Source organism: Erithacus rubecula, assembly GCF_903797595.1.
Source record: "Erithacus rubecula genome assembly, chromosome: 13".
Taxonomy (NCBI): domain Eukaryota; kingdom Metazoa; phylum Chordata; class Aves; order Passeriformes; family Muscicapidae; genus Erithacus; species Erithacus rubecula.
The window spans coordinates 10,836,577-10,849,121 of NC_136665.1; positions in this window are offsets into that span (position 1 = coordinate 10,836,577).

A 12,545-nucleotide genomic window follows, 5' to 3' on the forward strand; every position below is an offset into this window, starting at 1 on the left:
ATGGCTTTGGAAACACTACAAGCTTTTATTAACAGCAGGGGAAATGCACAGATCTAGACAAATATAATTACTTTTGATCCCTTCTTTCTGCCAACTTTTCATGAGAACCAGCAATGGCTGTTGAGCTGGGACAAGATTTTGGGAATGAATTTTTGTGCATCTCTGACTGATGTCACATCAGTGTCCTTCATTTGGTACTGCAGCACAACTGAGCCCTCATTCCATGCTATGAAATACATCTGGATTTTCCTAACCCATCCTTTTTGTGCATCACTAAGAGATTTCCTTCCCTTTTTTCACTCCTTCAACAACTTCTTTGAAAATCTACTGTTACTTCTGTCCCTTGAAATTATTTGGGCATTTTCTATTCTCTCTTTTGCTACCTTTCAGGAGAGAACTGCAGTAAAACTGATTGCCCTGCTCAGACATCCTTTCTGGTATTAGCACAGCCCAGTCAAACACTGGGGATAACACAGAGTCTTTTTAACTGGCTTTTGTCTTATGGCTGTGTGCTAAAGATCTAGTTAGGAAAGCTCAGCACTCAAGCTTTTAAATATTTTCCTGAAGATAATAATTGCCATGCTTTATAAAGTTAAAGAGGAGCCATAGGCTGAGCTATTAATGAGCTGTTCTGTGCCACACAGCACAGAGACATTAAAGGTGGGAAAGGCAGCAAGGGGTTCCTCCACACCACACTTGACATTTTACACCTAAGAATTGTCTGGCTCTGCTCATACTCTGCCTTTCCATACCTGCTCCACAGAGGTAATTTTCCTGCCTCGGATTTTCTCCTCTTTTGTGTGTTGCTTGCACAGTTCTGTGTTACAAATTATTTCTCATTTTTCAAGGGACTTGAAGGGAAAGTGTTTGAACTTCATGGACAAGCAAAAAGAGGGATTGTGTCACACTGGGAGAGCTGTCTTTAGAGATCACCTGTGATATTTCTGCCCCAGCCCTTGCTATTTCCCATTTACTGCTGCAACCAACTATTAGTAATCTGATGAGCCAACCAGCCACCTGACAAAACAAGGGTTAGTCAGGCTGAATCGATTATTCACACATTTCCATCTGATTTACAAATCAAGGTTGATCTTTTTCCAATAAAAAAAATCAAAAATAATCAAACAGAGTAAAAAAAAAAAATAAAAAGGAAGTTCAAATTCTACTTGTTGGTTTTGTGTGTTATTTGGGTTTTTTTTTCAGTTTTTTTTCAATTAGTCTCCTTTCCATGTGCCACAAAGCCTATGGTCACATCCAGCTGAGTTCTACTGGGCTTTCAGCCCCATAACAGTTACATGGGGACAGAGGGAACAAAAAAGCCTGTCAGACTCTGCAGTAATGTTATGATCACGTTAACTGAGCAGTCCTTGACACTCACAGATAAGGACTGTAAGTTCTCTCGTACTACAGAAATATTGACACAAAGAATATGTTTATCCCTGGCTGTGTCTCTGCAGGACAAGGTGGAAACAGCAACAGCGATCTCAGGACTTAATTTCTCTGGCCTTGCCAGGGCATCTGTGCTGCAGGGCCAACAGTTTATTGATTTTGGGGTTTTTTCTTTCCTCCACTGGTTTGGAAATTATACTGTCTTTTCAAGTCAGAATCATAGGTCCAGGGGGAGATGAATTGGAAGAAACTCAATTTAGGATTTTTTATGCTATTATGCTTTTGACTATTAAAGACAGTGGGGGGACCCAGGGAGAGTTTCTGATTTTCTCCCAAACATTCTGTTCATTAATATACTGAAATAGAAAATATTAGCTGACCTTTTGGCTGTATTTCTCAAGGGCATCTTTAGCTGGGTCCAGCTCCAACTTGGGATTTCCATGTGCAACCCCTGCACTTTAATCTGGCAAAAGAGCTGAGCTGGTCCTGCTGACATCCGAGGGAATCAGACCAGGCTCTGCAGGGACAGGAGTGTTCTGTGTGTGATGCACAGGTTACCCCATCACTGCCTCCCCTGCCTTGTGGCGAGGTGGAGCACAAGGACTGGGGCTCGGCTCCCCAACCCTGATCCTGAAGCTGCCCAGCAGCCCATGGAACACACATTGCAAAGGGTTCAGAGCAAGGGACACAGCCCAGACCAAGCCCATCCCTCCCGAGAGTGACTCAGGGACAGGCAGGTCTGTAAATGGGACAAAACCCACTGACTCACCTGGAGGAGATTCACAACCCACTTCTGCTCATCCCAGTTTAGGAAAGCAAAATATACTGAAAAGACGTAGAGGAAGGTCTGGGGTTGGATGGATGCTGGCTCCAGCTCAGGAGTGGATCTGCCATAAACTGTGTTCCCCTGCCCTCTCCTGGAAGGAATACGCCAGGGCTGGTGTGTTTGTGCAGGATCCTTGAGCGGTGGCTGCAGGAGCTGTGAGAGGAGATGTGGTTTTGAAGACTGTGTTTACAGAACTGAACAACTCTGACCATGCTGTGTCCACCGTGATTGCCAACACCACGTCTGCCAGACACTGGCACACCTCTGGAGAATGTGGATGTCTTCAAGGAAGAGCTGCCTGCCTGTCTGGCCATTTGCACTGAGTTGGGAAACAGTGAGAGTGACTCAACCGAGGGCATTCAGAGCCTCGCTCACCCGAAATAGCAAACACAAAGCCTACATGCAAACACAGCGACCTTGGCTCGGGTCACACAGGAGCAGCAGCAGGTCAGAAATGCAGCACCATGCAGCAGACAGAGCTGCTGTGGGCACCAGTGCAGAGCAGCTGGGAGCCCATCCCTCGGCCAGAGCCAGCTCACGGAGCCAGCTCAGCCTCCTTGGAGGCTGTAGAGCAGAGAAAGCAGGGAAGTCCTCAAAATCAGGAAGATCCAGGTCTGGTGCCTGGTCCTGAGCCTTCAGCTGTGGTGCTCCTGTTACTGCTCCAGGCACACAGTTCAGTGGATATGACCCATTTACATACATTCACACCCAGACCCATTTGGAGATTTTGCAAAGCTTCCTGCTTCTCCAGAGACACTAGAATTACATTCTTCTTTTTTCCAAACATCAAACAGCCAAAGCAATACTAGTCCTGTCCTACAAAGGACTGATTAGCAAATCCCTGCTGTTGAGATAATAATGGGAGCAACGAACCACAAAAGCCAAATGCAGAAACTCTATAAATAAGTCTCTGGTTCAGGAGTTACAGCACAGAACTATGGATCAGGAGCTCTGGAATGGCAGAACCAACCACACGGGCACTAGATAACCTCACAAGTGCCTCACATGCTCCAAGATTGCTTTGTAGTTGTGTTTCACCAGGACTTTCTAAACCCAGCAAAGAGTTATGCAAAGAGGTATCTCTGGCATGTTGGTAGGTAAATCACCTCCTTCCAGCCGGGGTGCTCTCAAGCCAGTGCTGCAGACAGGCTCTGAGCCTTGACTAACCTTGACTAACTGCTCTGTCTTCATAATGGGGGAGTCTCTGAGAGCAAAACAGACCCCACCTAGTATCTTGAGCAGTTCCACGACTGTTTTTTTCCCAGCTCCACCCACACATAAGCCTTGTTTGCTGGGTTTGCAGTACTTTTAACACCTCTTTACCCTCCCCTTCACCCTCTAATCAAAGAGGTGAACTTCAATAAAGTAGTTCCAGCTGTCTTAAAAAGTGAGATTTGTATTTCCTGCTTCAATATAGGGTTAAAAACAATGTTTCTGTTCATCACAGAAATAAATGTTAAATGGAAGTTGAGTTATATCTCTCCTGTGACTAATGTTCTAGCTTGTTTTCCAAAGTTAATTCTTCATACGTTTTTTTTCCCCCCTCTTGTTCCTTTTTACATTTATCCAGACTCCTGTGTTCCCATGGGACTAATTACCCACTCAGCAGTTACTCTGAAGTCCAATTGTGATAGCTGGCAAAACTCTGCTCTTCTATGCAAGCTTCTAAAATATTTCCTCAATCTTATTTCAAATAGTACCACTCTCCAGAGCTTCTCCCCAATTTGTGTTGCCCTGGACTGAGATTTATTTTGCTGCTGTTGAGAGCTGACTGCTTTGTTTATCTCAGGGCAGATATTCTCAGCAGAATAATTAATAATAAAAAACAGACAAAAAACCCCAAGCAACTGGATCGCTCATATCAAAAATTATCCATTGTGATGCAATCTTCAATTTTCTCATCTAGTGGGTTCTTGGTAGCAATGTAAGCAATGAAAAACCACTGACTGGGACCTGGATTATTCTGTTTCAAAATACAGATGTGATAATAGTGTTTCCATTCACATCCATCTTATATTGTCTAAAAGTTTGGGAGAAGATTAATTACATATCCTGCAATCTAAAGATGCCCATTTTCTTATTCTGTAGGTGTTTGTGAGCAAAGTATTTACCCCTGCTGGTGTTACAAGCAATAATGGAGAGCTAAATTCAGATTACTGGCATATATTTTTTTCCCCACAAACACTGCTTGAGAGGAAAAATATGTCCCTTCTCAATTCTGCAACTATTTAAATGTCTATATGGCCAGAAGTGACTCACCTCATCTCCTCGCTCTGCGGTTTCACCTCCTGTTCCTGAGGGATAATAATCTTGGCAAAGCACAATACAGAACAAACTAATTTCAAGTGCCTGGTGAAGAAAATATAGAAAAAATATTATGAGAAGGCCTTTTTCTCAGGACATCTGAATTGTGCTAGAGGCAGAGGGAATGTGGCAGCTTTTATGAGAAGAGCCTGCAATCGTTGGATTGGGGAGAGCATCACATCTTATTGAGTGGTTTAATTCTTCCACAACCTCTGTTTAACGACAGGCTGATTCTTTTTTCTTTTTTTTTTTTTTTTCCCTAGGGAAAAAAGATCTCTAAATCACTGCAAATCACCCTGTTTTTGTCCAAGTGGACCTGGGTTCTGTCAGCTGCAGAGGCTGACTCTGCAATTCCCCTCAGCTCTAAAGCAAATTTACCCCAATGATCAAGCCACATTTGGGTGGTTTTGAGAAGCTTGCATTTGATGGTGACCATCCTGTGGATTTCTGCAGCCAGTTGGGTTTCCCTGGATCCATTAGGGCTCCTGGTCATCAGCAAGCAGCATCTCTCTCACTGCAGTGAGGCATTGATCACACAGACCTGTCAGAGGCAGAGGAAGATCACTGTGGTAGTTCACTTTGGAATTCTGTCTAAATATCACAGCCCCCAAGGTAAATACCAGCCCATTTCTGCCCTGCAAAGTGGGAAGCATTGCCACACCAACCCTTCTCCTCACAGCCTTGGTAACACAGCCACTCAAGGAAAATGCTTTGCTTTTACACCTAGGAATAAAGTAGTTTTCTCTATCAGAGAAGACAGAAGGGATGCTGCTTTTGGAATGTCAAGTCCTTCACTTTTAGCATGCAAAGTCTGTTATATTCACAATAATTTGCTGATGGACCCACAGCAAACCAACACAGCAGCACCAGTTCTAACCAGGGGTCTCACTGGTGGGCTTAGAAGAGGCTAATGAAATCAATTGCAAACTCTGGATCTTTTTAGCAAAATTACTTTGGTAATAAAATATCTCATTTCAAGACTTGTCTCAGTCATATTTCCAGCTCAAAGTTACAGATTTTTAAAGATATCTTATGTCTGCATCTATATGTTAAAATCAATCTCCCCCATTTTTTAAGGCAAGCAATATTTTAATAGCTTTCTACATCTTACAGTTATTTCATTTCATGAGCCAATAAAAATATTCCTACTAATTTTTCACTTTGCCCAGCTCATACCCTACATGTGGCCACATCCTGGGAGCAGCTGCCACCAGCAGTCCTGAGCTGGTGAAGGAGAGGATGCACAGCCACAGGCACCCTGGAACTCCTCCTGCTGGAGTGAGAACTTGGAAAACATCAGTATTTCCAAAATACCAAGTTGGGAGCTGTTCTTAATCTGTCAGCAGCTTTTTAAGAAGAATCTAAGAACTGTCTGGGCATTCATATAAAAACTGAGAACGTCAAACACTCCTTCCTTCCCCTGACCTTTGTGCAGAGCTGTCAGAATGGACCATGGCTGTGGCCAGCACACAGCTGGTGATCAGGAACAGCATTTCATGGAGCTCAGGCTGGATGCAGCCCACTCCAGGCTGGGTCTGGCAGATATGGAATGTCAGCAGTACCCCAGCAGCTGGCAGGGCTGGTGAGGCACAGGCAATGCTGGCATTGGTGCCAGCAGGTCACTGGGAATCACTCCCTGTCACACCCCTGCCCTCCTCAGGGATCCTGCCCCAGGGATGTGCCAGTCCCCTCCTTCCCTGTGGCAGTGGTCAGGTGCAGTGTGTGTGTCACCCTGTGTCACCACGGCTTGCTGGGTACTGCTGAGGCTGCTGTGCCTTCAGCCCTTCACACAGCATCCAAAATAGCAGCACATGGGTAACTGCTGTGCTGTGCTGCTGCTCAGTGCCACGAGACAGGTGCCAGGTCACACCCAGGGATTTACTGATACCCTCTGCTCTGCTGGCTGCTGCAGCTCTGTGACAAATGGCATTTGTTTGTGCCAGCCTGTCCCAGGCACAGGAAAGGCTGTGAGTTTTTTATCTGCCCCCAGGTCACAATGGAGGATGCTCCTTGTCAAATCAAGTCCCGTTTGCTTTCAGTCAGGGGTTTCTAGAGCAGCAGGAATCCCCAAGGAAGCCCTAAGTGTGAGCAGATCTCCACTGTGCCAAGTGGCAGGGGCCACCGTGCTGCCATTTGGTGGCAGGTTATTGCCACTGTGGCCATTATTGCTGTGGTGGCAGTCCTGGCCAGGCTGCCAGCTGCAGGGAGAGGGACAGGATTGCAGCCTTTGACGTCAGTGCAGCAGGATCCAGCTCAGACATCTGTCCCAGCAGAGATTGCACATGGCCCCCCAGAGAACAGGCAGGTTGTGCAATGCCAGAACAGGCTTCACTGAGGGACTGGGCACATCCCTGCCCCAGCAATCAGCACCACCAGGACCTGCCTGAGCTGGCTGGGAATGCAGTCTGGCAATGAAATTGGTAGGAGTCTGCTCAAAAAGCTGTTTAATAATTTGCCTCCAGGCAAAAACATTTTAAAAGAGAGGGGATATCACCATGGAGCAGCAAAATGATGGACAAAAGATATATTTACTCTCACAGGCAGGGCTCTTTGCATGGGTTAAAGGAGAGGGTTTCAATAATTCCTGTTTGTTTTCTTTTCTTTTTTGGGGTCACTGCCTAATACAAATGAGTTTGGTAAAGAGAAATAATGGCTACAGATATCCCAGGGACCCATCAGTTGACATGAGTGTGTGGAGATGTTTAGGCCTTGTCCAGGGAAGAGAATCAAAATAAATTAATGAGAAGCCAGAAGGTGGTGATGATTTTGGATGTGGTGGGAGGGGAAAAAATCAGAGCACACAGAAGAGCTCCAATCCAGCCAAAGGAACTGGACAGAGGCAGGAACACAGAAAGGCCCAGGACACCCCCTGGATGCTTGGGGCAAATGGTTCAGTGCTGGACCATTCAGAGTGGGATGTCACCTCCAAGGAGGATGCTGAGTGCCAACATTTCTGTCCAGGCAACACAAGAGAAGAAACAGAGGAACCACTGTTCAAAGTTGGGCCAGAGAATTGAGAGAGATGGAGGTGTCTCAGCAGAGGAATGAGAGCTGTGCTGCTGCCATGAGAGGCTGAGCTGAGGAGCTCCAGCAGGGTGGGACAGAGCTGGAGCAGGAGCAGCACCAGGGTGAGCCCAGTGTGGCACAGCTCTGCTGGAAACCAGCCACAGCCATCAGAGCCCCACGGGTCAGATGAATCCTCATAAACATACCAGCCAGCAGGAAAATGACTCAAACAGAGGTGCAAAAGGAATAAAATGCTGCAAAGCAATCACCTTGAGCAGAGGCTCCTGGGCACACTGGAAGCAGCCCCTGCCTGGGACGGAGCCAGCATGAGCACTTGGCATTTCTCAACCCTTTTTTGAAGCCCACTGAGACCCAGGCAGGAGACAAGAAATTTTTCAGCTCAATAGCTGCTGCCTCCTCCTCCCTCACACCCCCTTTCAAGAGGAAAATGTGCCAGGAGCCTTCTGTGGCTGCCTCTGAGCCTGCAGACCTGCTGAGGAGCCACGGGCTGCTCCAAGGGGCTGTCTTGAGAGCCACACATTAATGGAACTGCAGGATTTCCACCTGGAAAGAGAGCAAGCTGTGACCCAGGATGAGCAGAGCATGAAATCCCAGGTCTAACAGATTGTATGGAGAGTGGAGAGTAAATCAGGAGGTTTCACTGGGCTTGGCCCAAAGCAATGTGTATTCAAACACAGAAACTCAGAACAACTTAAAAGACCTTCAGTTAGGAACACCTGCTGTAACAAAACATAGATATATTATAGTGATAGAACTCCTTGATTCACCATTTAGCAGTGTCAAAAGCAGAAATTTGCTAACAAGATTCTAGAAGAAGTATCAATAAAACAAATAAGTCTTTTAACTAATCCTTTGAGGATGGTTTAGCCACAGGCCAGGCTTAGAAAGCATTGGAAAGTCTAGAGGAAACTAAATATGAGGATAATAGAAGTCTAAAGTCTAAACACTCTTTTTTTACAAGACCCTTTCCCACAGCCACTGCTGAGCCTGAAAGAGCTCCATTAGATTTTACCAGGGAAGCTTTAAAAGTGGAAACTGGCAAAAGGGCCTGGATCAGGACAGGGATCAGATTCTTTCTCTTTAGGATACAGCCTAGGGAAATTTGGATCAGTAAATGTAACACATAGGTGGCAGACCACTGGAGAGGGTCAGCCTGATTTCCAGACCTGGATGGTGTTCTGCTGCTGTATCAAAAAGGTTCACAGTGAGACAGAGGCTGGCAACCTCAGCAGGAGCCACAGCTGTTCCAAACCCAGGTAATTTACCTTGGCCATGCTGCTGCTGACAGGGGAAAAGCCATGAGCAGGAGGGAGCAGAGTCCCTGCTGAGTCAGCCAGTGCCCAGGCCCCCAGAGCTGCTCCTCTGTGCTGAGCTGACCAGGTTTGCCAGCCTTGCACAACCCTTGGGGAGATGGGGTGAGGAGGGGAACTATTGCAGTGGGTACCTGAATGTATCAGAACCTCTCAGCAGCAGGAACAGCTCTCATCTCTATGCCTGACTCAGCCTCCCAGGATTGCAACATCCCTGCCCATATCAAATGCAGGTGGTAGGATTTCTAATTTAGAATCTGCTTTGGAACAAGAACAGAGAAGGCATTCAAGGCTGATGGCTTAACCTGGCACAAGTCTGCATTCAGCCAGGGGAGATCATTGCCATGCCCCAAAGAAATTCCCATTGGAGGCTCTGAGAACCATTGCCCCACTCTCCACAGGGGAATGGCATGGCATTCTCATTTCATCTCCCAACCTCTAAATGTCTAAATATCCACCATGGGTCAGAATGTGAGCCATTCACCTGTGGCTGTCAGTAGTCTGCAAGACACATCCACAAGGCAGGCAGGCACTCAGAGCTCAGCAGAACTGAGTCAGGAGCTGCTTACCTGAGCCACTGGCCCCAGGAGGTGCCTGCCTGCAGCAGAAAGAACATTTTTCCTACAGGCTGAAGAGACCTGTGGGAAACAGGTGTCATTTGGTAATGACAGCATTCCCACCTAAGAAGAGAAAGCAGCCAAAAAAAAATCAAAATGACATTAAGATTCATATTGGCAGCATTGCTGAGAGAGACAACCCAGAGGCTGGAGAACATTTTGGGGCAGAGTCCTGGCTATCCAAAAAGGGAACAGGGACTGTGAGTATTTCAATGATGAACTCAGTATCACAGGAAAAAGACCTTTACCCTGCCTTGGGAAAGGAATCATCTCTCAGAAATACACACCTCCACCACCAGCAGCTCTCAGGAGGTAATTCCTCCTGCAAGCAGTGATGGAGTAAGTGATCTGCAGGTTGTTTTCAGGCAGGAGGCCTTTGAGTTAACAGCAAATACAGGCCTGCTGTGTTAAATGAACTTTATTCCATTTACAAAACATTGTGAGCTCCTCTCACAGCCTGAGCTGGCTGCTGGCTGCATCTGCCAGGTCAAACTGTGTTGGAAGGATCTGACTCACTTCTTTCATCAGACCTGCAAGAATATGAGTCAGGAATAATCTTTGATATCTCAATCACCCCCTAATCCTCTCCTGCCTAAATTCATCAGTCCCTGGCAATCTCTTTGGGAGCTGAATCTGAGACTCATTCAGTGCCAGTAAGGTGTGGGAAATTATAATAGTTATCACCCAAGGAGGTCAGCAAAAGAAAAGAGGGCTAAGGGATACACTCCTCATCCACTGGGAGCCACAGATTGTGTTTAGATGGGAACACTGGTGCTCATGACAGCATCATGGGACACATCTCAACAAAGATTGGCAGCCCTGTGATGGACTCAGTGAGCCCATGATGAGATTGGATCCAGCCCTGGGGGAGAGGGAGGAAACAGGGTTTGGGAATGAAGGGAGTAGCAGGAGCTTGGGGTGGAGAGTGAGCAAATTAGAAAAAGTCCAAGGCTTGTGCTGTGGAGCCTCTGCCTGTCGCAGGGAGGGCAGGGAACAGTGGAAGAGCCTCATTGCTCAAACCTGCCTTTGCCTGATCTCTTAAGGATTGGAGATTAGCACAAAACTAAGGAACTGCCAATCTGGAACAGACCAGTGGTGTCTGCATTCAAGCACCTAGTTTCCAGCAGAGTCCAAATTTGGCTGCTTTAGAGGAAAATCTTCGATAGCATCCCAGTTCCAGGAAGAGTGTGATACACTGAGTGCTTGCTCCCTGGGATGGGCACAGAACTGTAGCAGGGCAGAAAGGCTATTTATAAATGTATCAGATGTCAGCTGAGCTCTTTGCACTTTCTTTTCTTGATCATACATCAAGTCTAATGAGAAGGAATACAGGCTGAGCAGAACAAATGAGCCCAGGTTAACGAAGAAGTGTCCATCTAATACAATACACAGAGGGAAGAAGAGCAGCTGGCTCTGTGCCCAGCACTGCTGCAAGGCCTCTGAAAGCTGAGCAAGATCACTTTACTGGGAGCACAGGGGCAGGGAAGGGTTGAGAGTGCTGTTTGTGATGATGGTTCTGCATTATTAGACAGAGAATTGTTTTCACCTGCAAAGAACCTGGATCCAAACCTAATCATAGAACTTTCATTATGCTCTCTTCTCAGGACATGCTGTGCCTAAAAAAAATGTAATCTGAAGGGTTAACTCTTTCTCTCCAAACCTATGGTATGAGGAGAGCTAGAATACATATTTAAGCACAGAAAAAGTTGATAGTTGTTCCAATTAGCATTCCAGCTAGCATCTGCTCTGTTTAATTAGTTGAAGTCTGATGTTGTCTGGAGACAGGACTGCTGAGTGGAACTGCTCTGGATTCTTTTCTGCTTGCACAGCTATTCTGGTCCCTCTTGGTTCTTGGAACTTCTTCTCCATTTCAGAGGCCAGAGTCCATTGTGTGTGTGCTGATACTTGGGCTGTGCCCTCAGACTGTGTAGATGTTTCACTGCAATAGGATTCAAATCTGTGTTTCCCACTGGAGGGAACACTGACAGAGGAAGGTGCTTTGCACATGTCCTCCCCTTTTCCCAGGCACGTGTTTGCACATTGCTTCACTTACTGAAAACTCAGTTTGCAGCCACAAAAAGGCACTGCCATGGAGTAGATGCAGGTGGATGGAGAAGGCTTCCCCAGGACCTGCCAATCTTCCTGTTTTGCTGGAAGCTCACTGATCCTTCACCTCACTCTTTGTAACACGACCTTTGAGGATCTGAGCGTTTCAATTACACACAGATGAATAATTTACAAGTCATGGCTGTTGCAATAAACAAGTCCTTCTGCTCTGTTCAAACATTCAAAACTACTTGTCTTAAATTTCCCTCAATTTGCAGAAACCTCCAGGACTTAAGCAACATTCAAAAATTGTGATGAGGGAAGAGCAGGGTGGCATTTCACAGCAGCAAACAGCACTGGTAGCAAGTATTCCTCTTATCTCCCAGCAGGGCATTGACCTGCTGTACAAACTCCAGGTAGGAAAACCACTGGCAAAGCAACTCCAGATGTAATATTTACCTAAGAGGAGACATTTCAGTGGAAAACAAGCTGCAGGATCTGCTGACACCCCAATGGGGAGGAGAACAGCGGTCATTCACCAGTGCAGGCAAAAAGAAAGGAACAGGATCTGGAATTTCTAAGTATTTCTGAGTAATAAAGCTGTTGTTGCGTGAAGAGCATGTTTGTGGAGATCCACTGCCCAGCATCAGCAGAGTCACTGTGTTTCTATATGCCTCAGTATTCCATACTCAAAATACAGATGCAAATATGCAGATCCTGCAAGAAAACAACCAGGCTGGCACTGAGCATTCCTGAACCACTGCAGCTGGTACCCAGTGATGCCTCATTCCCTGGCAAGGAGAAGTGGATCCCATGAGCTGCCTTGGGAATATGAGCCACAGTTTTGAGTTACAGGCAATAGTTCCTGTACAAGCTCCTCTGGAGAAGAAGATAGACAGGACTGAAACAGCTCAGGAGCAAAGTGCATAACAGGGTTGTTTTTATCTTTAATCCATTCCACATGAGCAGAAAGAGCTTGGAGCTGTGAAGCATGTGCTTCCTTTTGCAGCTCAACCCATAACTCTG